We start from the raw sequence: 23,685 nt of genomic DNA on the forward strand, positions 1-23,685 counted from the left end.
TGCTATTAAACTCTATATTGGAGGTAAATATTTACTGAGTCACTGAAAGCTTATTTTGGTTTGTCAACTGACATCCCTCATCATACTATCAGTAATTTTAAAATTCATGCCATGCCCAAAGTATTCCACTTTATTCCAAATATTCCAAATATTGTAATCCCAAAATATTCCAATTTAGGAATATTTTATATTATATATTGCATTGCTTAAGTTTCCTGCACAATATCTCTTTAAAGTGTTGAAAAGCAGGGGTGTTACTTTGAGAACTAAGATGCAACTTACCCAAGCCATGGTATTTTAAATCACTCCATATGCATGTGAAAGTTGGACAATGAATAAAAAAATACTGAAAATATTTGATTTATTTGAACTATGGTGCTGGTGAAGGATATTAAAAGTACCATGACTTACAAAAATAATAAATAAATCTATCTTGGAAGAACATCCAGAATGTTCCTTAGACACAAGGATAACCAAAGTTTTTCTCATATTTGTTGAATAAGTTATCAAGAGACCAATCCTTGGAGAAGGACATCATGCTTGCTACAGTGGAGGGGCACCAAAAAGAGGAAGGCTTTTTACAAGAAGAATTGATACCATGACTGCAATAATGAGCTCAACATAGGAACAAATATGAGGATGACCCAGGACCTGCCTGAATTTAGTTCTCTGTACATAGGGCTTCTGGATGTTGGGATCATTTAATAGACTCTAATAACAACTTGTTGTAAAGCATCAAGTAAATTGACAGTATAGTGAAGCTGAATACATCCTTATTATTAAAGTCTTTCAAAGTTTCATTTCAATGAAATAAATCAAATGGTTTTCCCAGGGCGAGGCTTATCCATTGCACTCCAGATGTGCTGACCCCTGCGATTTACCCAAATGTGGGAAATTCGACTGCATAATGTGTGGTAGTGGGGGACTGCATTAGCGTGCTCCTCTGTAAAATAAAAAGAAGAAAGAAATCAAATGGGTTCAAAATTAATGGGTTCAAATTAATTTTAATTAATTAATTTTAGTCATATGTTCTGTTTACTAATCCTAAATTGATTGATCACCACTAGTCTGTCAATTTGTCATTCTCTGGTAGTTACAATAATGTTGTCAATTTGAGACTTAAGAGTGAAGGGGTGGGGTTTAGCCTGTCCATCAGGTCGCAGCTTGATGACCTCATTTGGAGAGCCACAGAGATAAATAGCTCACTGGAGGCAGGACACACACTCACTCCCTCTGAAACATTAATGATAGAGCTACATTGATGCAGCCAGAGCTCTGGAATGAGAAGGAGCCTCATGGAGATCCCGGACAGCGCTGAGATGTTTACACAGCCACCAAATCCACAAGACTTTCTACCCACTGCCCTATGATCTTCCTGCATCTGACATCATTACATGTGTTTCATGAGTCTGAAGAGGAATTTATAGATTGGTATCAGAAATATAGGCTAATATCAGACTTAAGGAATTGATCTGGACTGGGCTGGGCTGTTTTCTTAATATACAATTACTCTTTTATATAAAGCTCTTCTACACATATGAGTCTCCCTGGATTTGTTTATCTAGTTTACCCAAACTAACATATTATGGTACCTTGGGAGTTTGGCACTAGAGAAACAAATCATAAAGATGGAATGTGGATGTTTGTTTGACCTCTGACTCATGGTAGTCTGTTTCTTTGGCAAGCCAGATGTTAGATAAGGCCATGTAGTTTATTGGGTTGTTTTCTGGAAAGAACATGGGAAGTTAAAGTTTTGATTATTTTGTTTGTTTGTTGTCTTTGGCTATTCCTGTTTGAAATGATGAAAATGAATGTGATTTATGTATATTTTGATCTCTGGGTTAGAAGTTGACCCTTGAGTTTTTCAGAAACCATGCTGCTTATGGAAAATAGCTGACAGAAGGCCGAAATGGCCAACAGAAAGGCTGGTTCTGGCTTGATGCAGTCAAAGGCCTACCACCATATTTTGTATCAATAGAATAGTTCATATAAGGCTTAAGATAAATTAGATAAGAATTGAACTTTACTGTTTTAAGAATTGACATTAGTATCTGATTCAACTTTGTCTTACTGTTTTCTTCTGTTTATTGTTATTGATATAATACTTGATAGAAATGATTATTGGGAAGTATGAAAATAAGATCTTGTAAGCCTACTTGTCTTCAGCCATTAATATGGGACCATTAAATGGGTCACGGCACATATGCATAGTAGCTCTGAAAAGACCAGCCCTTACCAGTGATTTGGAGTACTCAGGACATTGCTGCTGACAGATTGAAGCAAAAGGTATTCTTTGGCTTTTTAATCTCTAACTAGTGGTTTTTGTCAGAAGCTGAAAAAAATCTGGAACCCTGAAGAAACTGTCCATTCTAGGACTGGACTATTAAAGGGACCCTGCGGGCAGACTGAAATGCTTACTAGGTGACCACCTGGATCCACTTGTTGAGTGGAAGTGGGAGAAGTGCAGCAATAAAGAGATGGGTTGAGTATGGGCAATGGCACCCATGGACATGGTTCACAGTGACTAGGGGAGAAAATGAGAGTAGGTTGACTTATCTGAATTCACGACTTAGCCCAAGGAGCCTAGAGTTGTTAAGAATTTGTGATGTGGCCCATGGTCGCAAGGCAGTCAATGGGCACCCTGGTGAGGCAGCCCAAATTGAGTTGGCCAGAAACTGATCAGATGAAGAGAAGCTCTCTGAAGTGTGAACTGCTGCATACTGCTGCAGACTTTATGCATGGCCTGTCCTGATTTTACTTTGCTTATGAATGTGGACTTCATAAGGTTCCAAATGGAATAAAGATTCTTCACATCAGAGAACATGATTTATCTCCTCATAACATTGGATTGATGTAAGTGAGCAGTATAGAAATTGGATACCCTATATTGGGAGCATAAATGCATGAAGTGGTTGGCTTACAAACTTTCATAGGTGGGGGAATATATTCATACAATTATAGAATTAAGGTGTAGGTGTTACTTAACTGCAATGATTAGGCATACGATACTTTTGTACACTTATAGAATGCTATGTTTAAATGAGGGTGGCACATATTGAATTGTATGCATTTTAAATTTGTCCCATTGCGTACAGAGATTTTATAATTGTTTGCTTGAAAATTATGTATGGCTAAAGAGTTGTGTGAAAGTGTCAAATTGACAAGGGGTGGTCCATGGCAGTTACATAATCTGAAGTCAACCTGAGACTTAAGGGTGAAGGGGTGGATCTGTCAATAAGGTCGGATCTTCACGACCTCATTTTGAGGTGGTAAGGAGATAATAAGCTTGCTGGAGGCAGGGCACATGCTCACTTCCTGCAAGACATTACTGACGATGAGCCTAATCGAGTTATCCTGATGCAGTCAGAGCTCTGGACCTGGAGAACCACGTAGAGGCCCCTGTCAATTCTGAGATGCTTACACCACCAATGGATCCACAAGACTTTTCACCCACTGACCTATGATCTTCCTGTGTTTGGCATCATTGCATGTGTTTTGTGAGTCTGAAAAGGAATTTATAGGTTGGTGTCAGACATATGGGTTAATATCAGATGTATGCACTTGATCTGGACTGGGCTGGAATATTTTCTTAATATGCAATTATTTGTTTATATAAAGTTCTGTCTTGTATACATATAAATCTCCCCAGTTTTGATGATCTATTCGTACTAGACTAACACATGTTCTTTGGTGACATGTGTGTTGCTGTTATACTGGAAGCAATTTCCCTTGTATTTCAAATGCCAGCAGGATCACATAGAGTGCATATTTTTCAGAGGAGTTTCCAGACTGATAAGGAAGAAGGAAGAGGATGGATATCCATTTTATAAGAATTTGCCACAGAAAACCTTATGGACAGAATTGAAACATTGTCAGATATGGAAAACTTGTTGAAAATAAATAGAATCTTTACAGAGATAGTGTGATGTGATGAGTCCCTCAGATGAGAAGACACTCAAAATATGACTGAGAGAAGCTGTGTTCTCAGAGCGGAGTTGGCAATAATGAAGTGCATGGAGTAAGCCTGTGGAAGAAAAGGCTTTGGGACCTTCATTTGGGAATGGGACATGATCCCCAAATAAGAAGAAACAGCTGTAAACATAAAATAATGAACAGATTTGGATGGGTACGACATATGAATCTAGGAAAATAGGAAGTTTGAAAACATGAAATATGATATGTAAAATTTTCTAAGGCTTTCTGAGCTGAAATGGATTGATATTGACCAATTAGAGAACCATATGTTTTACTATGCCTGGCATGAAATAATCAAGAGAAATGTTTCATTCATTGTAAAAAAAGAACATTTCAAGATCTATCTTGAAGCACAATGCTGTCTGTGATAAGATTATGTATATAGCATTCAATCAAATCAAGTCAATTCAACAATAATTCAAATTATGAACCAATGACCAAAGCTATAGTGATAAAAAATTGAAGAACACTATCAATGTTTTCAATTGTAAATTGATCAAACCTGCGATCAAGATGCCTTGATAATTTATTAGCTATTGGAATGCAAAAGTTGGAATCAAAGAGGGAAGAAGAGTAGTCAGAAAAGATGGCCTTGGTAAGAGAGACAGAAACACAGATTTCATAATGGAACTTTGCTAAAATAATGGCTTCTTCATCACAAATACTTTTTTTTCAACAATAAAAAAGGTGACTATACACATGGACTTATTCAGATGGAATACACAGAAATCACATAGACCACATCTTTGGGAAGAGATCATGGAGAAGTTCACTATTAGCAGCTAAAACCAGGCCAGGGGCATGCTGTAAAACAGACCAGCAATTGCTCATATGTTCAGGTTGAAACTGAAGAAAATCAAAACAAGTCTAAGAGAGTAAAAAAGATTGGCATTTAGTCTACCATACTTAAATTTCTATAACAGATAAGAACCGATTTTATGCACTCAACACTAAGAGCAGAAGACTCAACGACCCATGGCATGACAACAATAACATTATTAATGAGGCAAGATAAAAGTTTTATAAAAGAAGAGAAAAAAGGAAAAGATCCAAGTGGATGTCAAATGCAATTTATTAAATTGTCTTAATTGTAGAGAAGGTAAGGCACAAGGAAGAATAATGAAGTTCAAGAATTGAAAAGAAAATTTCAATGAATTTTTCAAACAAAAGACAAAGGGAAATATTAAAATGCAATATGCAAAGACTGAGTTAGCAAATCAAAAAGGAAGAACACACTCAACAAAATAATAAATGATGCAGAAAGCATAAGAAAAAAATGGGAAGGATCCAAGGAATCCCTCTACCAAAAAGTGCTAGTTGTCCATCAACCATTGCAAGAGGGACAATATGAGTAATGAGCAGGAGTTCTACAGGAAGTTCAAGCTACACTGCAAGCATTAGCCTGAAACAAGGCCAAACAAGTTGTTGGAATTCCCAATGAAGGAGCACTGGAAGCACCCACTTGTTGATGCCAGGGAATTTGGAAGGCAGCTACTTGGCCAGCAGACTGGAAGCGATCTACATTTGCACCCATTCCAAGACAAAATCCTTGAAAACTTCTATCATTTTTTATGATGATGTACCAATTCCAAAAAAAGGTAGCCCAACAGGGTGATTAAGTTATATGAAAATATTATTAAAATCACATGCAAAAAATTTTTGATGAATGACTGCAGCAGTATATTTACAGGTGGTGGCAAGTGGTTCAGGCTAAATTCCTAAGTGGATTTGGAACAAGTGATGTCATTGTTGATGTGAGATGGATTTGGGCTGAATGCAGAGCATACCGGAAGTTTGTTACTTGTGTTTTACTGACTATGCTAGGGCATTAGATTGTGTAGACCCTAGCAAACTATGGGTAGCCTTGATAAAAATGGGAATACTAGTATACTACATTATGTTCTTGCAAAACTTGTACATGGTTCAAGAGGCAGTAGTGCAAACAGAAAAATCCATAACACATCATTTAAAATATATAACTAACACACATGTGTATCAGGTTTTGTGGAGCGTTTCCTCTCTCCATACTTATTCAATCTGTATGCTCAGCAAATAATAAGAGAAGCTGGATTATATGAAGAGAGAATGCAACAATGGGATTGGAAGACTTATTAACCCCTAGAAATATGCATATGAATAAGCTTATTTGCTGCAAATGAGGAAGACTTTGTAGAACTGGCTGATGAACATCAACGATTGCAACCGTCAGTATGGAGTATAACTCAGTGTAAAGAAAACAAAAATTCTCACAACTGGATGGACCAGTAAGTATTGTCTGGTATTCTCTGTTTCCAGCCAAGAAGATTCATCTGGTATCATCAATAATATCCCTTGTTTCATATCCTCTTCTAGGTTGGGCCTGAACTTCTAGCAGCTACCTGCCAATGTACTGTTGCAACAGACGATCTTCAGTAAAATTTTACTTTCATGAAATATTAATGACTTTGTCCTATAATTTAAGTATTTTTTGTTGGACCACCTTTCTCTGGAATTGGTACATCATGATTAATATAAAAAAAGATTGAAGTTGTTAAGGGTTTTGTCTTGTTTAGATGAAGAAATCAAGAGATTTGTGCTCATAGATGCAGCAAGCAAAAGACCAGAGAACACACTGAATTATGTAAACCTGCTACACAAGGTCTCTTTCAATGTTGAAAAGCAAGGATCTTTCCTTGAGGATTCTTATATACCTGATCCAAACCATGCTATTTTCAATAGCATAATATACGTGTGAAAGTTGGACAATGAAAACGAAGACCAAAGAAGGACTACTGCATTAGAATTACGGTGCTGGTGAAAAATATTGAAAACACCCAGCATTGTCAAAAGAGCAAACACGTCCATCTTGGAAGCAATATAGTTTATTAAAGCAACTAAAATAATAACAATAAATTGACTGGTTGTTTGGTTTAAGTAGGCTTTCATATAGAGATATTGTAGAATAGAATGATGTGTCCTGATGGCATCTAAACTCCTCTATAGATCAGAAATAAAATCCCCATTATCATCATAAGCAAATTCATGACCAATTATATTGAAGCTTAGTTTATATATGCCTCCAGCCTATAGCCATTCTAGTTATTCTGCAATCAACTGTCTCTATCACATCACTCTCTGTATTCCATAATTCATTGCAAATGCCACACAGAACTCACAACCCCTCATGATTTTGGCAATTACTTAATGTTAACCTGGCAGTAATATATTGGATTTGTCAGTGTTCAATGTATCAAACCCATTCTTGAGGTGTTCTCTGAATTCAGTATATATATATATTACTTTCTTGTATTTATTTAATGTTTTTTTAACCTTCATAATGAATTTGCCTACAAACAGTTGATGGTCTGTTTGTCAAATTGCACCTGGATTATTATGACTGAATGATATTGAGCTTTTATATTATCTCTATCCAAAGATATGGTCAATGATAATTATATATGCTCATTTTCAAACACTTTATCTGAGTTTTTCACTACAATTCCCAACACCAGCCCTCAAGATACATATTTGTTCCCAATCATTTAAAAAAAATTTTTTTTGTTCCCAATCATTTTATTGGCATATATTTTACATATCAAATAATCCAGCAGTTCAATCGTTCAATCATATCAAGGGACACTGTACAGTCACCACCATATCAATCTTTGAGTATACCCCAACCCCCATGGTTCAATCACCTTTAAAATGAGTTGTGCAATCACAATCAGTTCTAGGGCTCCCTCCCCTCTACTGCCTTCATAATTTACTCCCCAAATCCTCTTTCACTCCCTATCATACCACCCTCCACCCCTGAATTCCCTACAACCCCTTGTATCAATTATTCTCATTATGTATCCACTCCTATGCTTCACAGCTGGGGAACCCATCAGAAAACAATAAAAAACATAATTGCATTAAGGTGGTATGGCTAAAATCATGATAGTATAAAGAAAAAAATACAAATAATTTGTAAGAAGAAAAAGACCCCCATCAACATTCAAAAAGCCAGGAAGAAATTTCTGTCTTGGACAAGTAAGAGATACGTGGTCCAGAACAAATTCAGGTCATGTCTATAAGGGGATCAACTTCCCAAATCTCTAGTTTAATCCAGCATCCTCAAGAACAGAGTGGTCTCTGCCTGGTAGTAAGGCTCTTCAAGACTCTTGCCCTTAACTAGAATGAATCTGCCAGTGGCTCAGTCCGATGATATGAAGAAGGGTTTGAGCTACCAGTGGCCTCCATAGCCTTCTACATATTAGATGTTCATGACTTTAGTTCTGATACTTTTCCCTTCACCATATTATAATTTTGTAATTATCAAATTTGGATCACACAGCCTGGTGTAATTCCTCCATGTGGTCTTAGTTGACTCCTTTCTTAGATGGCTGCTTATTTGAATACAAGCCTACTGTCCCTAACGTTTTCAGTGGCTAATCCCTCAAAAGTGGGCAGTATAGTTCTTCTTTTTTGTCTGTTCTTATTCGGGATGCTCCTGTGAAGCTTGCTCACCATTGTTGACCCTGCTGGCATTTGGAATACTGGTGTCATAGCTTTTGGTATCATAGCAACCACCACAGTGCAAAAGAAATGGGTTATTGATTGGAAAGCTTATTATAAAGATAAAGGAGTGACTGATCAAAATTAATGGGACATAGGACATAGCAAACCCATGTAAGATCAGTCATACTGTAATGATTTGTACATAACCGTTACCCACCTGCTGAATTTAATCCCTTGCACAAATGTTAACGTGTCCTGGCCATCCACTTGGCTAATTGTATTTACTCAAACCCACTAGGTGCTCCATTGAAAAAAAAATGAGGCTGTATGCTTCTGTAAATATCTACAACCTTGGAAGCCATTTGCAATGGTTCTCTTCTGTCCAATAGGATTGGTACACTTGAAATCAACTCAACAGCAGTGAGTTTGGTTCAGTTTTTGCCCTACCACTCAAAATGAGAGACTGAACCATCCAAATGTGTAAAATTGTTATGTGCCTATTTTATTTCTGTACACCTTCACCATCCCAAGGAAGGAAAATGCGGTACTCTGGACATGTGAGCCTCCTTTGGAGAGAACGTTTATTTCTGATACCCAATAGGAGAATCTAAATGGCTCTATTCAGGAAACAGAACAGTACATAGAATTGGATTTTCTGACACAAAAAACACTAAATATCTGATGACAATAAGGGCCTAAATAATGTACATTATTGATACTGAAGGCATCTAACAAATGGTAGATATAATTTTAGGGGAAAATATTGAATTTAATATTTTTGAAGGAAGGAGAGCCCATGACATCTTGAAATAAGTATTGTAAAGTTTTATGAATATTTATCATGAAGGTAAGATATAAAGCAACAAAGAAGATGTTTATCCTAAAGATTAGGTTCATCGCACACTGTGGTAATCAGATCATTTGTGCCAAGTGGACATTTCTGACTGGGGGTGGCATCAGACTTGATCAGACAGGTCACAGTCGATGATGCTTCATGGTGGATGTGGCCTTCTCATAAGGAGGCCCCGAGAAAGGAGAAAGGCCCCCTTTCTAACCCTCCCCCCCTCACTCTCCTGCTTATTAGCCACCCGGAGAGTTTCCAGAGTCCAGCCATGTTTTCACCAATGTCACTCTGCACCCAATGACTGGTGACCTTCCTGAATTCTGTATCATTGCATGAGGTTGTGTGAGTCTGAAGGGGGCTTATGAACTAGTATTGGACTTATGAACTGGAGTTGGACTAGACAGGGATTTTGTACATGTATATGTATGTATGTATATATATGTATATATATAATATTAGTTCTTGATGTAAAGTCCTTTTTAAACACATATGACTGTCACTGAATTTGTTCTTCTAGCAAACCTAGCCGAGTACAAATACAGATTAGTTGTATAGTAGGTGAGTGACTTTTAATTATTGTTTATGATTTGTGTTCTGGTATTGGGAAGTCAGTTAGTTGGACATACAACTATACCTACTTTATGCAGAAGTGAGTTCTTTGAGGATCGAGCAGGTGTAAAATCTTAACTATATGCATTTATTCAGTATGATACATTAAGTCATTTAGTAATATTTTATTTTAGAATCACATATTTCTTTATTTGTTTAAATTTTGTGGGTGACATTATGTATGTGTGATGTGAAGAGTGGGTGTGCATATTTCTATTATGGAAGTAGGAGCATTACTGAAAATAATCAAAGTGGAATCTGTGCACTCTAAAATGCATTTCAGAGTCAAATCTGTTTCCATTAACGATCTTAAGATATGCAGAGTGTTGAAGAGCATTATACTTTATTCAAGAATATTTAGACAAATTGCAATCCTGTTTCCTTTCACGCTTTCACAAATAGAAGTCTTAATTGTTAAGTACACTTATTTCTTTTGATTATTCTAAATCCCCTTAGCAAATTGCATGTCATTTAACAGGTTCATTTTTCTTGCTTTTAGAAATACTGAACAATTTTATTGTCCCTGTGGAATTATAAAATGTATTTCATGATCATTTTAAATAAACATTTTTGCTCCTTCAATTTATCTGTAGTTTAATTTTGCTCAAGCTTTTATCAATTTAATATTTTTTGTCAGATCAGTCAGACAGAAAAATTAGATTGTATAAATAGACAAACATAAACATGTTTTTTTTACATCTTTGTGGGTGTGTTCATATCTATACTCCATCATTCCCCGAGATACTTACACCCATAAAGACCAATATATTTGGCTCTGCATGGATGTTAACAAAGGACAGTCTAATTGTATATGATCTGACAACCAAACTTGTGAATGTTACCGACCAGGACCAAACAAATAAAAAAACTTTGAAGACATGATCAAATGAAAGGTTTTGAGATAAGGAAATTTCCTGGGATAGGTTCAGTTGTACCCCATGTAAGCAGTCCATGTAAGTATATTTCCAAGGTTCAGTGAGGGTCCAGTCTGAGAAGAATGCCATCACATCACGGGAAAGTGGCCCACTGGCCAAAAGAGTGTACAGAATTTTAAAACTGCAAGTCCTCGTAGTCTCTCCAGGGAGCTCTGGAAGCCCTAAAGCCCTGCAAATCCACGTTAGACGTCTATACTCCAATACTTTAAAATAACCCATTTTTGTTTTAGAAACCATTAAGAGGTGGTGCTTTGTAACAGCAAGCAAGCACTAATGATATATGGATCTTTACTATCGCTAAAAAGTGCAGTCGTGATGAATGAAGAGCTCTTTGCATGCAGTTCATTTTTGTAGTTTAATATTGCTCTAGCCCTGTCGTGATAGCATGTTGCTCTCAAGAAACTTGATGCTAATATTTTTGTCTTGTGTTTCAAATAATGTTTCTGTTTTTTGATCTTTTACCTGGGGAATGGAGAATGAGATAAAGATTTTTTGCTGTTGTTTTCTTTCTGTAGGATTTACAGTCTCATCATTTCCTAAATTGATGTGTGTTCAATTTCTAATTATGCAAGAGAAATATATAGGTTTGTCTATATGATGGTAAGTTTGTCTAGTATAGTAATTATTAAATATTTGTTTTGCTCTAGTAATGTTTTTATTCTCAATTTTACCTCCAAATATTCCTCCAGAATCTTTAAATTTTTATCTCATTTTCAATTTTCTGGTTTATATAAAACTAATTTTAATGGCCTTAAAAATTTAAACTTTTTATTTAGTTTTAATTTACTCATTCTTGTGAAACATGTAATATTTAATTCATTATCATCAAGAATTTTGTTCATTTCTATGCTTAGGGTTTTATTATCTGTGTCTGGGTGTGTGCACTTTAAACAAAATAATTCGTTCCTGCTTGTAGTTTCTTAAAATTATTTAATTTAGCTTACAATATTTTGACTTATATTTTCCATTTTATTCTAACTTTAATTTTCCATATAGTGAATTTTATTTTCCTTTTTCAAAGTCATTACTTTAAAAAATGTATTCAGATCAATTTTAGCGTTACAGGTAAATTGTGCAAAAATAGAGTTTCAGTATAGCGACCGCCCACTCTCTGTACATTATTTCTAATACAATCTTGCATTCCTATGGCACTGTTCTTTACATTAATAGATCAATATTGATACATAATCATTGACTGAAGTCCAGATTTTGCATTAAATTTCACATTTTGTATCGTATAGTCCTATAGATGTTGGCATGTATTTGTTGTTGTATGTTCACAATTATTACACCTAAAAGACTAGTTTATGCCTTAAAAATGCCTGGTGCTTCATCTATTCCTTTCTCCCCACGTCCCAGACACCCTTATAACCACTGATATTTATGTCGTCTCTGTTTTGTTACCGTGTCCACAATGCTATGCAATTGAAATCATAGTGTAAGTAACTCTTTCACAGGACAAGAGTCATTTAGATTTCCGGGTTTTTTCCTTGTAATTTGATAGTTGATTTATTGTCGAATAAAATTCCAATGTATCAATGTACCAAGATATTTTAGTTTTTTGTTTGTTTTTGATCATGTGCCTATAAAAGGACATATTGGCTGTTTTCACAACTGGTAATTATTCATAATGCTGCTAAAATATCCCCGGGCATATTTTATATGGACATTTCTTATTTTAATAAATAACTAAGAGAGACAATGTAGGATCAACTGTAAACCTATGTTTAGTTTGCAAGAAAGTGCCAGAATGCTTTCCAAAGTGTAAATTCTAATTATCCAGGAACAAGAGTTTCTATCACTGCATAATCTTGTCAAAATTAGATTTTTCCAATGTTCTTTTATTTAAGCCATTCAAATGGGTGTTTAAAGGTATATTTTTTGTTCTAATTTTCAATTATTTAATGACCTGATGTTGAATATCTTTCCATGTTCTTATATTTCACCTCTATATTTTTGGGCTGGATTTTCTGTTCACATATTTTGCTTATTTTATCATTGTATTATTTTCATATTTTTAAGATTTTATATATATATCCTAGATTAAAGTCTTATCTTAGGGTAGCACCAATGCTTAAGCATTCAACTGTTACCCCCTAAAATTTGTATTTAAAACCACCAAGAAATGCTAAGAAAGACAGTTCTGGCTAACTGCTGCTGACAGGTAAAAATAGCTTTAAATGAGTCCTAGTTTGCATACATGGGTCATCATGAATTAGAATTAGCTAGATCCTTATTTAAAAAAACAAATAACAAATAAAAACAGGTACAAATCCTATATCAGACAGGTAATTTTCATATATCTTCTTTCTAGTCTAGAATGGAATTCACCTTTTGTTCTCTTAGTAATGCAGAAGAAAATATTTTGTTGTTGCTATTTGAATTTAAATAGAATACACTTTATTATTCTTTTCCTTTTATGGATCCTGCTTTTGGTGCTGTCCTAAAAAAATACAATGCCCAACCCAAGGTTATCTTGATTTTCTCTTATACTGTCTTCAAGTTTTGTGTTTCAACATTAGCTTTCTGTTCAATTTGGAGTCAATTTTAATGAAAGATAGGTCTGTATCTAGATTCATTCTGTTTGCACGTAGATATTCAGTTTTTAAAGAGTCTTGGTTGTATAGTGGGATAAATAGCAACTAACAGTAAAAATCTTCATATTGAATCCATTGACTGCTATGTTGGAGGAATCTGAGACTACTACTTCTGTAAATATTTACACCTTCAGCAATTCCCTAGGGTACTACTCTGCCCTAATAGATTCACTACAAGTGACAATTGACTCCATGCCAAGAGTAGGATTCAGTTTCTATACACCATTTGTTGTAAAACAAATCCCCTCTTCTTCTGAGATTGCCTTTGCTCTTTTGTCAAAGTCGCTTTGTATGCATATATTTCTGAAATTTCTTGCATTGATTATGCAAATGCATTTCACTCTCTGGATCATAACCAATTATGGAAGACATAGTTATGTCATGCTTCCTGAAATGCTTCATGGTGCTCATTCCTATGTACATATCTATGTACATAGAACCGTACATAGATCAAGAGACAGCCATTTGAACAGAACAAGGAATTTATTATAATTTAATCTATATAATCAACCTGAATTGACGAAGAGCAATGGGTTGTCTGTCTCACTGTGAGTTCTGGCCTCTTTTTGTCTAATCATATTGATCTTCTCACCTTCTCCCCCTACAGATGTAGCCAGTTTGACCTCTGTGCATGCCATCTGGAGAGGAACATACAGTTGATACTTATGTTACTGGAAAAGGTATTGGTGATTAAAAAGTCATTGGTCTTATAACATTCTATCATGCAATCAACAGTTTCTATTTTTCCTATTTCTTTCTGTTTTCCTAGAACAATTTCAGTGGCACTTCATCCACATAGCTCTACAATTAAAGTTAATATTACCAAAATAATCTTTATTACAATCAACCTTAGCATATTTTCTTCTTCCTTGTGCTCCTTGTTATTTGAGTACATAAGAAAATATAGTGAAGAAAGCAGATGATGTCTGGAAATCAATGGAGTCTTAAATATTTGAACAGTGGAGTCTTAAATATTTGAATTCAAGCAAGCAACTGTTTATGTGAGGCATCAGCTAATCCACATCGATGAAGCACACCAGACTTTGTGATCCATAGATGATGATAACAAAACCTAAATATGATTAAGGGAAAGTATCAGACCTTAAAATGTGAACATCCAGTTTGTAGAAGGCTGTGGAGGGCTGTGGAAGAACATAATCCCTCTTCAGATTCTCTGGTAGTCAGATTAACCCTCTGGCAGATCTCCTCTGGTCACAGGCAAGAAATATGAACAGCTTTCCTATTAAACAGAGATTATTGTAAACTTGATGATGGTGGATTGAGCCATGGTATAATATGCTACTTGGTCAGTTGACCTCCCTGTGGACCAATAAACTCAAATATTTCTCACTTGTTCCACAACAGAAATTTATTTCTGGTTTTCAAAATACTGATGGTGGTCTTTTCCTTCTTGTTTTTAATTTTGATCTTTATCTTATTATTATTTTCTTCTTTCTGTTTCATTTTGCTTATTAATACTTTGCTTAATATTCCTAATTTAAGAAACACAGGAGGGTCAGATGCATACAGACCATGTGGGGTGGAGAAGGTGAGGGACAATGGAGACCAAACAATGAATGTGCTAGAGGGGAGAGAGCACTCAAACTGATAGTGATGATGCAGATACAGTTGTCTTAAAAAGTGATATAACTCTGAAAGCTTATGCTATGTGAGTATAATATCAAGAAAACAACTTAAAACATGAAAGCCAGGAAGGAAAGAAAGAGAAAAAGAGAGAAAGAAAGAAACCAAACTTGGCCTTACGTTACCATGGGTGAAGGAAGAATTCTTTCTTAGGGGGCATTGAGTTTATGCTAACAGTGGTGGAAAAGCAGGGAAAATGATATAAATGATGGTTGTACAACATGAAAAGTAATCAAAAGCAGTGAATGATACATGTAGAAGTTATTAAATTTGGGAATGTTTTTTTGTGTGTGTGTGTGTTTTGCCACAATTAAAAAAAAACTAGTGATCTCTTCATGAAGACAAGTATTGAGCAGGGCCCTTTTATAAAAACTAACTGTTCCTGGATTTTGGCTATAATTATGTGGGACACCAGAATCCATTTGCTTCTCCGTGGGTTATGAAAGATTATAGCTTATTTTGGTGGTCATATTTTGACAAAAAAACAAAAGAAAGCAAACAAAAAGGAAAAATATTGTCATGCACCCCCCCTGGAGTATTAGGCAATTGCATTGAAAACACCAATAATTTATCCAATTGCACAGAATTTAAGGTAAACAGAGTTTATGCAAGTGTAATCTAACTTTGATTTGTAATCCATGAGTAACTGCTTTGTACAAATTGATTTCTTAACTGCTTGATCTCTGTTTCCTTTGAGCATGGAGGTTGGTGCTAGGGGGAAATTCCCTGTACCCATTCTTACAAGATCGAATTCTTGCCTAGAAGATTAGTATCTGTGATATTAATGCAATGGGAGCATTGAAGTACTAAATATGTGGCTGTTCTGGCTCCCCTATCATTGGAGACCCACTACGCCAGGGGTTCCACCCACAGTCCAATGACCAACTTTCTGCAGTCTTAGAGTAACCATGCTTTACTTCCTCTCCCATCAGGGTATCTCAATACTAAATCCAATGGGATTTGTAGTTTTGAGGGAGGGACTTGTTTGTTCATCCCGCGTCCAGGTCTAGTCCTTCTGGTGTAGCCCCTAAGGAAAGCCATGGTCTCTATAAGGCCACCATCTGAGGTCATTATAGTGCTTAGTCCATGGTGTGGCTCACTGAGCAGTGAGTAGAAATCCATCAAAATGTCTAGCCCCAAACATAGACTGGGCTTTTACTTTGCTTAGGTTACCTATAATTCCTTATAGATATGAGGCTGCCCCTCTCTCTTTACCTACCATTTCCATCAACAGAAATATCAGTGTTTCTGTGCAATATAAATGCTCCCTTCCCCCAGACTAAGCTTGATTCTCCAGTAAGGTCCTCCTCTCATTGCTGTGAGGGGCCTGTTGATTTGTCACAGTCTTGCCTCCGTGTCGTACAGCAACACGTAATGATTTGTCTTTCATCCCTTCTGGAAGGAGTGACCCCAGTCAATGTGAGATCTTGTCAAGAGTGACTTGGTCAATCATTACTTAACATTCTTTGACATTTTCGAATGCTCAGTTTATTCTCTTCAAACACATCAAACAATCTAACAATTCTAAAATTCACTCAAGTTATTAACTACGGGAGTAACACACAATTAATTCAACATCATATTCCTGTTAAGCATTGCCTTTATCAGTGTACTCACCCCGTGTAGAGTTGGAGAGAGCAGGAATTCACGTCTCCTTGGTTCCTAGCTCTCTGAAATTCCAGGCCCTCTACCTGGGTTTCTATAGGCAGTGTAGCTGGCCATTTGAAGTTAGCCAGAGTCTTATTGGGGTTCCCCAGACTCTCAGGGAAGGGCTCTAGTCTACTTGTTTACTTCATTGTGGTGATTCAGCATTTTTGTTGGCCTCTGTGAGGCTTTCATTTTCTGTCAAAATGGTCTCCTGTGTTCATCATTCTTTGTCTTGCAAGGTAGTTCTACATCTTGCAAGACAGTTCCACATCTTGCAAGGTAATCTTATGTTGCCCTTGTCAGGTCTTCCTGTCTGTAGGTGTTTCTTATGACGTGCACATAAGGTGGGCAATGTGTTTTGCTTTCCAGTTTGTGTGTTTCCCTCATTATACTGGGTAGTTTACGTATGCCCTGAAATAAACCCCTTAAGTTTGTTCCACTTCTCTCATTGATTTTGATAGCTGTGGGGTTTACAGTTAGGTCTTTAATGCATCTTGACTTCATTTTTGTTTGCATGGGGAGAGATATGGGTCTTGTTTTATTCTTCTGATCATGGAAATCCAGTTTACCCAACACCATTTATTGAACAGACTCTTTTTATCCCATTAGATATGTCTAGGTCCTTTGCCAAATATCAATTGCCTTTAGGTTGATACATTTATATATTAGTCAGGGTTGACTAGAGAAATACATTCACAGACACTCATATGTGTATAAGACAGAGCTTTACATAAAAGAGCAATTGCATTTTGAGAAAACATCCCAGACCAGTCCAGATCAAATCCTTAAGTCAGCTATTAGCCCATATGTCCAAAACCAGTCTGTAATTCCTCTTCAGACTCATGCAACACATGCAATGACACTGTGAGAGTTCAGATTTATTGTGCCATCCTGGCCAATAAACACATGTAGGATTAATTGAAGGGCAGAGAAATAAATGGCTCAGTGAGCCTCGCCTTTCTTGTTCTCTGCTCTCTTGTTCTCTGATGGTGTGCAGTTGCCTTAGCTGGTTCTTTACCTCAGCTAGCAAGGCTTACGTCCTGCAAGACATCCTTGAGGAGAAGCCACATGGACCTAACCTGTTGCAGCCCTGGGTGCTGGAGAAGCTAAATGGAGACCCCTGCCAGTGCTGAGATGTGTATATGCTCACTGATTTGGCTTTCCTCCTGCATTCAGCTTCATTGCATGTGTTTCATAAGTTTGAGGAAGACTTTGTAGATCGGTGTCAGACATATGGGCTAATGTCGGACTTATGGGCTTGGACAGCACTAGGTTGGGATGCTTTCTTCATGCATAATTACCTTTTATATAAAACTCTCTGTTATATACATATGAGTTTCTGTGGATTTGTTTCTCTAGTCTATCCAGACTAACACAGACACCAAGGTCAGCAAGATCACAGGCCAGTGGGTGGTGGTTGAAGCATCTCAGCGATGGCTTGGGTCTCCACCAGGTTCCTCCAACTCCCAAACCCTGGCTTCCATCAGCACAGCTCCATGTGCCTTGTCAACAGGAATTTGTCCCAGGGAGAAGAAGCAGCAGAGAGTATGTGTGTCCTGCCTCCAGTGAGCTGTATATCTCCTTAGTGCCTCCAAATGAAGTCATCAAACTGTGACCTGATTGACAGGCTACAGTCCACCCCTTCACAAGATGACACCAGATTATGTAACTACCACAAATAACCTTTGTCAACTTGAAACTTTTAAGCACCTCTTTAGCCATACACAAATTTTAGCAAAACAATAATAGAATCATATCTGTCCCTTAAAGGATTAAATTAGAAAACATACAATTCAGAAATGTGTCACCTTCATTTAAACATATTATATAAGTGAACAAAACAAAAAATTCTATACTTATGTGAACACCTACACCATAATTCTATGAACATATTCCCCACCCATGAAAGTTTGTAAGCCAGCCACTTCATGCTTTTATCCCCCCATTTTGGGTATGCAATTTCTATACTGCCCACTTAACATCAACAGAGTGCTCTGAGGAGACAATACTAATCTTTTTTGTGAAGAATTTTCATTCCAGTTGAAAACTTGTGAGTCTACATCCATAAGCAAAGTCAAATCAGGAGTAATATACAGGAATTTGATTTATTTGTAGATGTTAATTTTGTATCCTTCTACCTTGCAAAATACCTTGATTATTTCCAGTAGACTTTTTGTGGTGACTTGTGGTTTTTCTACATATAAGATTATAACATCTGCAAATAGCAAGAATTTCACCTCTTTTTGCTGTTTTGTATTCCCTTGATTTCTTTTTGTTGTCTGGTGACTTTAGGTAGGATTTCCAGCATGATGCTGAATAAGAGTAATCATGGGGGGTATCTTTGTCAGATCTTTGTTTTCAGTGGAAATGTTTCTAGCCTTTTCCCTTTGAGTGTGATGTTAGCTGTTGGATTATTATAGATGGCTTTCATTATGTTTAAGAATTTCCCTTCTATTCCTATTTTCTAAGTGGTTTGATTTAAAAGTGGTTGTATTTATCGAGATGTTTATGAGGTTTTTATTCTTTGTCATTACATTAATTGTTTTTTCAAATATTGAATCATCTCTGCATCCCTGGAATGAATCCCACTTGGAATATAGAATTTTGTTGTTGTTGTTCATTTGTTTTGTGTTTTTGATATGATGTTGTATTCTATTGGCCAGAATTTTGTTGAGAATTTAAGCATCTAAGTTCATGAGGGTCTATAATTTTCTAGTGTTTAAGGGGTTATTATCTAGCTTTAAGGGGTTTTACTTGATTTGGGAATCAGTGTTATGCTGGCTTTTAGAATGAACTTAGGAATTTGCTTTCTTTTTCTATGTTCTAGAACACTCTGTGTAGTATTGGTGTCAGATTTTCTTTGAATACTTTGCATAAATTCCCTGTGAAACCATCTGGCCCTGGGCTTTCCTTGGTCGGTATTTTCCTAACAACCTGTTCAATTTCATTTTTTGTTACAGGTCTCTTGAATTTTTCAATATCTGTCTACATTAATTTGAATGGGTGATGTAACTTCAAGTATCTGTCCACGTCTTCTAGATCATCGAATTTGTTCAAAGACTGTTATTCATAGTAGTATACTATTGCTCTTTTTTATTTCATTTGGGTCTTTCATAATGTCACCCTTTCTGTGTCTTAGTCTTGATAGTTACATCTTTTCTTTTGTTTCCTTTGTTAAATTCACCAGTGGTCTCTTTTATTAATCCTCTCAAAAAAACAACTTCTTGTCATGTTGATTTTTGCCATTCACCCCACCCCCTTTGATCTTTATAGTTTCTCTCCTTCTTCCACTGGAGGGTGTCTATTGTCCATTTTCCAGTACTTGAAGGGGGTGTTTTAGGGTGTTGACTTTGGTGTTCTCCTCTTTTTACACGTATGTGTTGGTTGCAATAAATTGGCTTTTGATTGCTGCTCTTGTTAGGTTCCAAAGATTTTGATATGTTGTGGTATTGTGCTCATCTGTCTAAAGGGAAGTTTTTGTTTCTTCCTTTATTTGCTTTATTACTCAGTCATTTTTTGAGTATTGTCTTGTCCAGTCCTCATGTGTTTGTCTTTATGTATCTATTTGTTTTATTATTGATGTCTAATTTCATAGCTTTCTGGTTTGAAAAGATAGGTTAAAGAATCTCAATTTTTCTTATTTTGATGTGACATACTTTGTGGCCTAGTAGGTGCTCTGTTCTTAAAAATGTTCCTTGAATTTTCTAGAATAACATATACTAGGTTTTTTTGTTCAATGGAGTGTTCTATGTCTATGAGGTCGATTTTGTTGATTGTGTTGGTGAGTTTTTTGATGTCTTTATTGAGTTCTTCTTGATGTTATATATTTCCTTGATAGTGGCATATTGAAGGCCCTGTTGCTATTGGCAAGGTGTCTATATCCCTTTTCTATTCTGTGAGAATTTGATTGATGTATTCTAAAAGTCTTTCATTGGGTGCATATGTGTTTATTATAGTTAAGTATTCTTGGGCTATTTTCCCTGATCATTATGTAGTGTGCATTCTTATCTCATTACATTGTTTGCATTGAAGTCTATTTTCTCAGAGATTGATATTGCTATTCCTGATTTCTTTTTGTTGATGTTTGCTTGATATGCATTTGTACATCCCCTGATTTTTATTTTGTTCATATCTGTGTTTCTGAGGTGTGTTTCTTGTAGGCAGCATCATGATGGATTTTGCTTTTTTATCCAGTCTATTCTCTCTCTCTTTGTGGGTGAATTTAGCCTATTAAAATGAAGCAGGATTATTGATATACATATATAAATACATATTCATATTTATATGCTACTGCCATTTTCCTTTATATTTGTGCATGGTTGTGAATATGTGTGTGTTTAGTTTCTTTGTTATTCCTAACTTAAAATAGTCCTATTGAATTCTTTAGGATAGACAGTAAGAACAGCACTAATGAACTTCTGGGATTTGAGTTTGGAGAAAAATTATATAGCCTAAAATCACAACCTTTGAACCCACTCTTTCAGAGGGAGACATCATTTCCACTGGCTTTAATGCTGGTGAGAACATTAAAGGAAAGTGAAAATCTCAGGATATCATCAGCCAGGGTGCACATAACACAGTCCCAATTATTTATTTTAAAGCACTGCTTTTTCTTGATGTCAGTGTTACTGCTGAAGGAAGGCGTGATCTTCTTGTTAATTTTCCAGGTTAACTAGAGCCAACAAAGGAAGCTGCAGCAGTGAGACTTACACGGGCTAACCTCGGCATTCTGCAGAGTAATCTGTAAGAAGCCCAAAGAAAAGCCCAAAGAGGCACTAATCTTCCTAATCCATTTTCAGGTAATCATTAATATAATAATTAAATACAAACACATGCCCTTTAAAACCATAAGTATTGTTGTTTGCAGAAAGAGCTAATGATTTGACTAAACAGGAGCCAACTTCTTTATTCCAGAGAGACTCTGAGATCAAGGGAGAGAATAGGTTAGCACTAGAAGGAGTCTAGGAAATACCCCAGATTTTTGAGGAACTGATAAAAATTTGCTCTGAATACCAGGCTTGACATCCCAGAGGACAGCATGAAAAGATGGGTGACTGAAATGGTGATCCCTTGATGCTTTTCAGAGAGAGAATTCTGTGCCCCAATTTGAACCCAACACCTGTTGAGTGATAGAGGACCCATTCAGCTAACATATTTTAACACGAGAAGCAAGGTCAAGGACTCCTGTGACAGTGATGCTAGAGAGAATGTTCTGTGTCCCAAAGGTTGGAGCAATCACAGGAGAAACTGAAGCCTGCAATTTATGGACTTTGGGCGCAATCCTCTTTGAACTTTGCACTGGCATGATTCTGGCTGTGTCACCCAACAGGAGTAAGTACTGATGCTACTGAAACTCTGCCAGACTGTGTCTCAGAACATGCTCGCTCACTCATTCACAGCTGCTGAGATTCCATGCAGCATCTTGGTGCTAGGGTGACTGATGAAGACAGCAAATCCCATCCAATATTTAATTCCAGTGGATTAGGCAGAGCTGATGAGATAAATGTAATGCAGGATTGCTTGCACATCTTTTGTTACTGGCATCTGCAGCACAGAAGCACTTCTGTTTCACAGTCATTTATAGCACACCAAGTTATTTTAAATAAAGACAGCTAAGGAAATGGGAAAATAAAGGGGTTAAAGGGCACAGTCCATTCACACATGCAGTCTGGAAAAGATAGTGGCTGATTTATAAGAGCAAGGGACTGTGACACACACTTTTTTAGCCGAGGTGTGGTCTTTATTTATGCTGCGCTTAGTGCTTCAGATGAATTATAAACCTGAGGAAAAAATGCCCTTCACACTGTTCTTAGTGCCCAATTAAGTGCTACTTGAAAGAAGCACCTTTACATGGCAGCTGCTAACCAAGATTGATTTCGATGAGCAAATTAATATTTTCTGTATAATATACTAAAAGTAATTTTACATAATGCCATTTGTGGAACTTAAGAAGCAATAATAAAGAATGTGAACATACCTGGGAAGAAACTTGTTCCACAATGCTATACAATAAATACATCTTGAATGTGGCCTTAGATTGTTTCATATTTTCAGAATTTCCAATGAGAAAACACTCTCCACCCTGTCACTTTTGCACTTTGTCGATACTACTTATTTAGAGAAGGCATTCATATAGACAGTGACTTTATATCTGTCTTCAATTTCATTTTCCATCTTTCTATTTTTCCATCCTTGCTTATTTACTCAGAGTCTTCTCCCCACATAGACATATGCAGAGGTAAAAAGGGAAAGGATCATTTATTCCCTCAAATGATATCAATAAGAAGTAAGAAACAATGAGACGAAATAAACAGGTTAAAAAAAGATTAACTCTATCCTAGCTTATCTTCTGACAATATTGTTACACTATCTTCTGTTATTTGTAAGGTTTCAATGTTTAATCCTTCAGAACTGAACCGACTACTTCACATTTCCATTCTGTACTTAATCTGGAAACTCTGCAGAAATATGATCATGAGGTGGCGCTACTAGCTTTTTAAATACCCATGTTATATCTTCCAGCCTTACAGTAGCATGCAAGTCATTAGAGTAAGATGAATTGATAGATGTATTTATCTGCTTAATATTTTAGCCTGCTCAAATTTCAGAATTATCTATTATTTTAAATATTAATTTCACATAAAAGATATTAAGAATAATAAATTATATAAAATATAAGGAAAGAAGCAGAACACTGATAGAGTTTGTGCCAGAAGATGAGCCTTTCAGGTCAGCAGGCACTCAAAATATGACTGTAGAAGGACTGAGTTCTCAAAGTAGACTTGATCATAATGCTGTGGATGCGATAAAGCCTTCTAGATTATTTGATGGGGAGGCATGACTCAAAATGAAAAGACAGAGCTTAAACATCAGTTAATAATCAGAAACTAGAGGGTACAAGGTCTGAAGCTAGAAAATTAGACGTTTAAAGTTATCAAATGGAGTTCATAATAAA

The 23,685-nt window shown here is 36.2% G+C and overlaps 2 pseudogenes; both read left to right on the top strand.

The window, feature by feature from the left end:
• Positions 1-791: 791 nt before the first annotated feature.
• On the top strand, positions 792-946 carry LOC142441809 (U1 spliceosomal RNA; annotated as a pseudogene).
• Positions 947-16,933: 15,987 nt separating this feature from the next.
• Positions 16,934-22,136, top strand: LOC142439921 (ribosomal protein S6 kinase delta-1 pseudogene; annotated as a pseudogene).
• The last annotated feature ends 1,549 nt before the right edge of the window (positions 22,137-23,685 follow it).

The sequence above is a fragment of the Tenrec ecaudatus genome, chromosome 2 (genome assembly GCF_050624435.1).
Source record: "Tenrec ecaudatus isolate mTenEca1 chromosome 2, mTenEca1.hap1, whole genome shotgun sequence".
Lineage (NCBI taxonomy): Eukaryota > Metazoa > Chordata > Mammalia > Afrosoricida > Tenrecidae > Tenrec > Tenrec ecaudatus.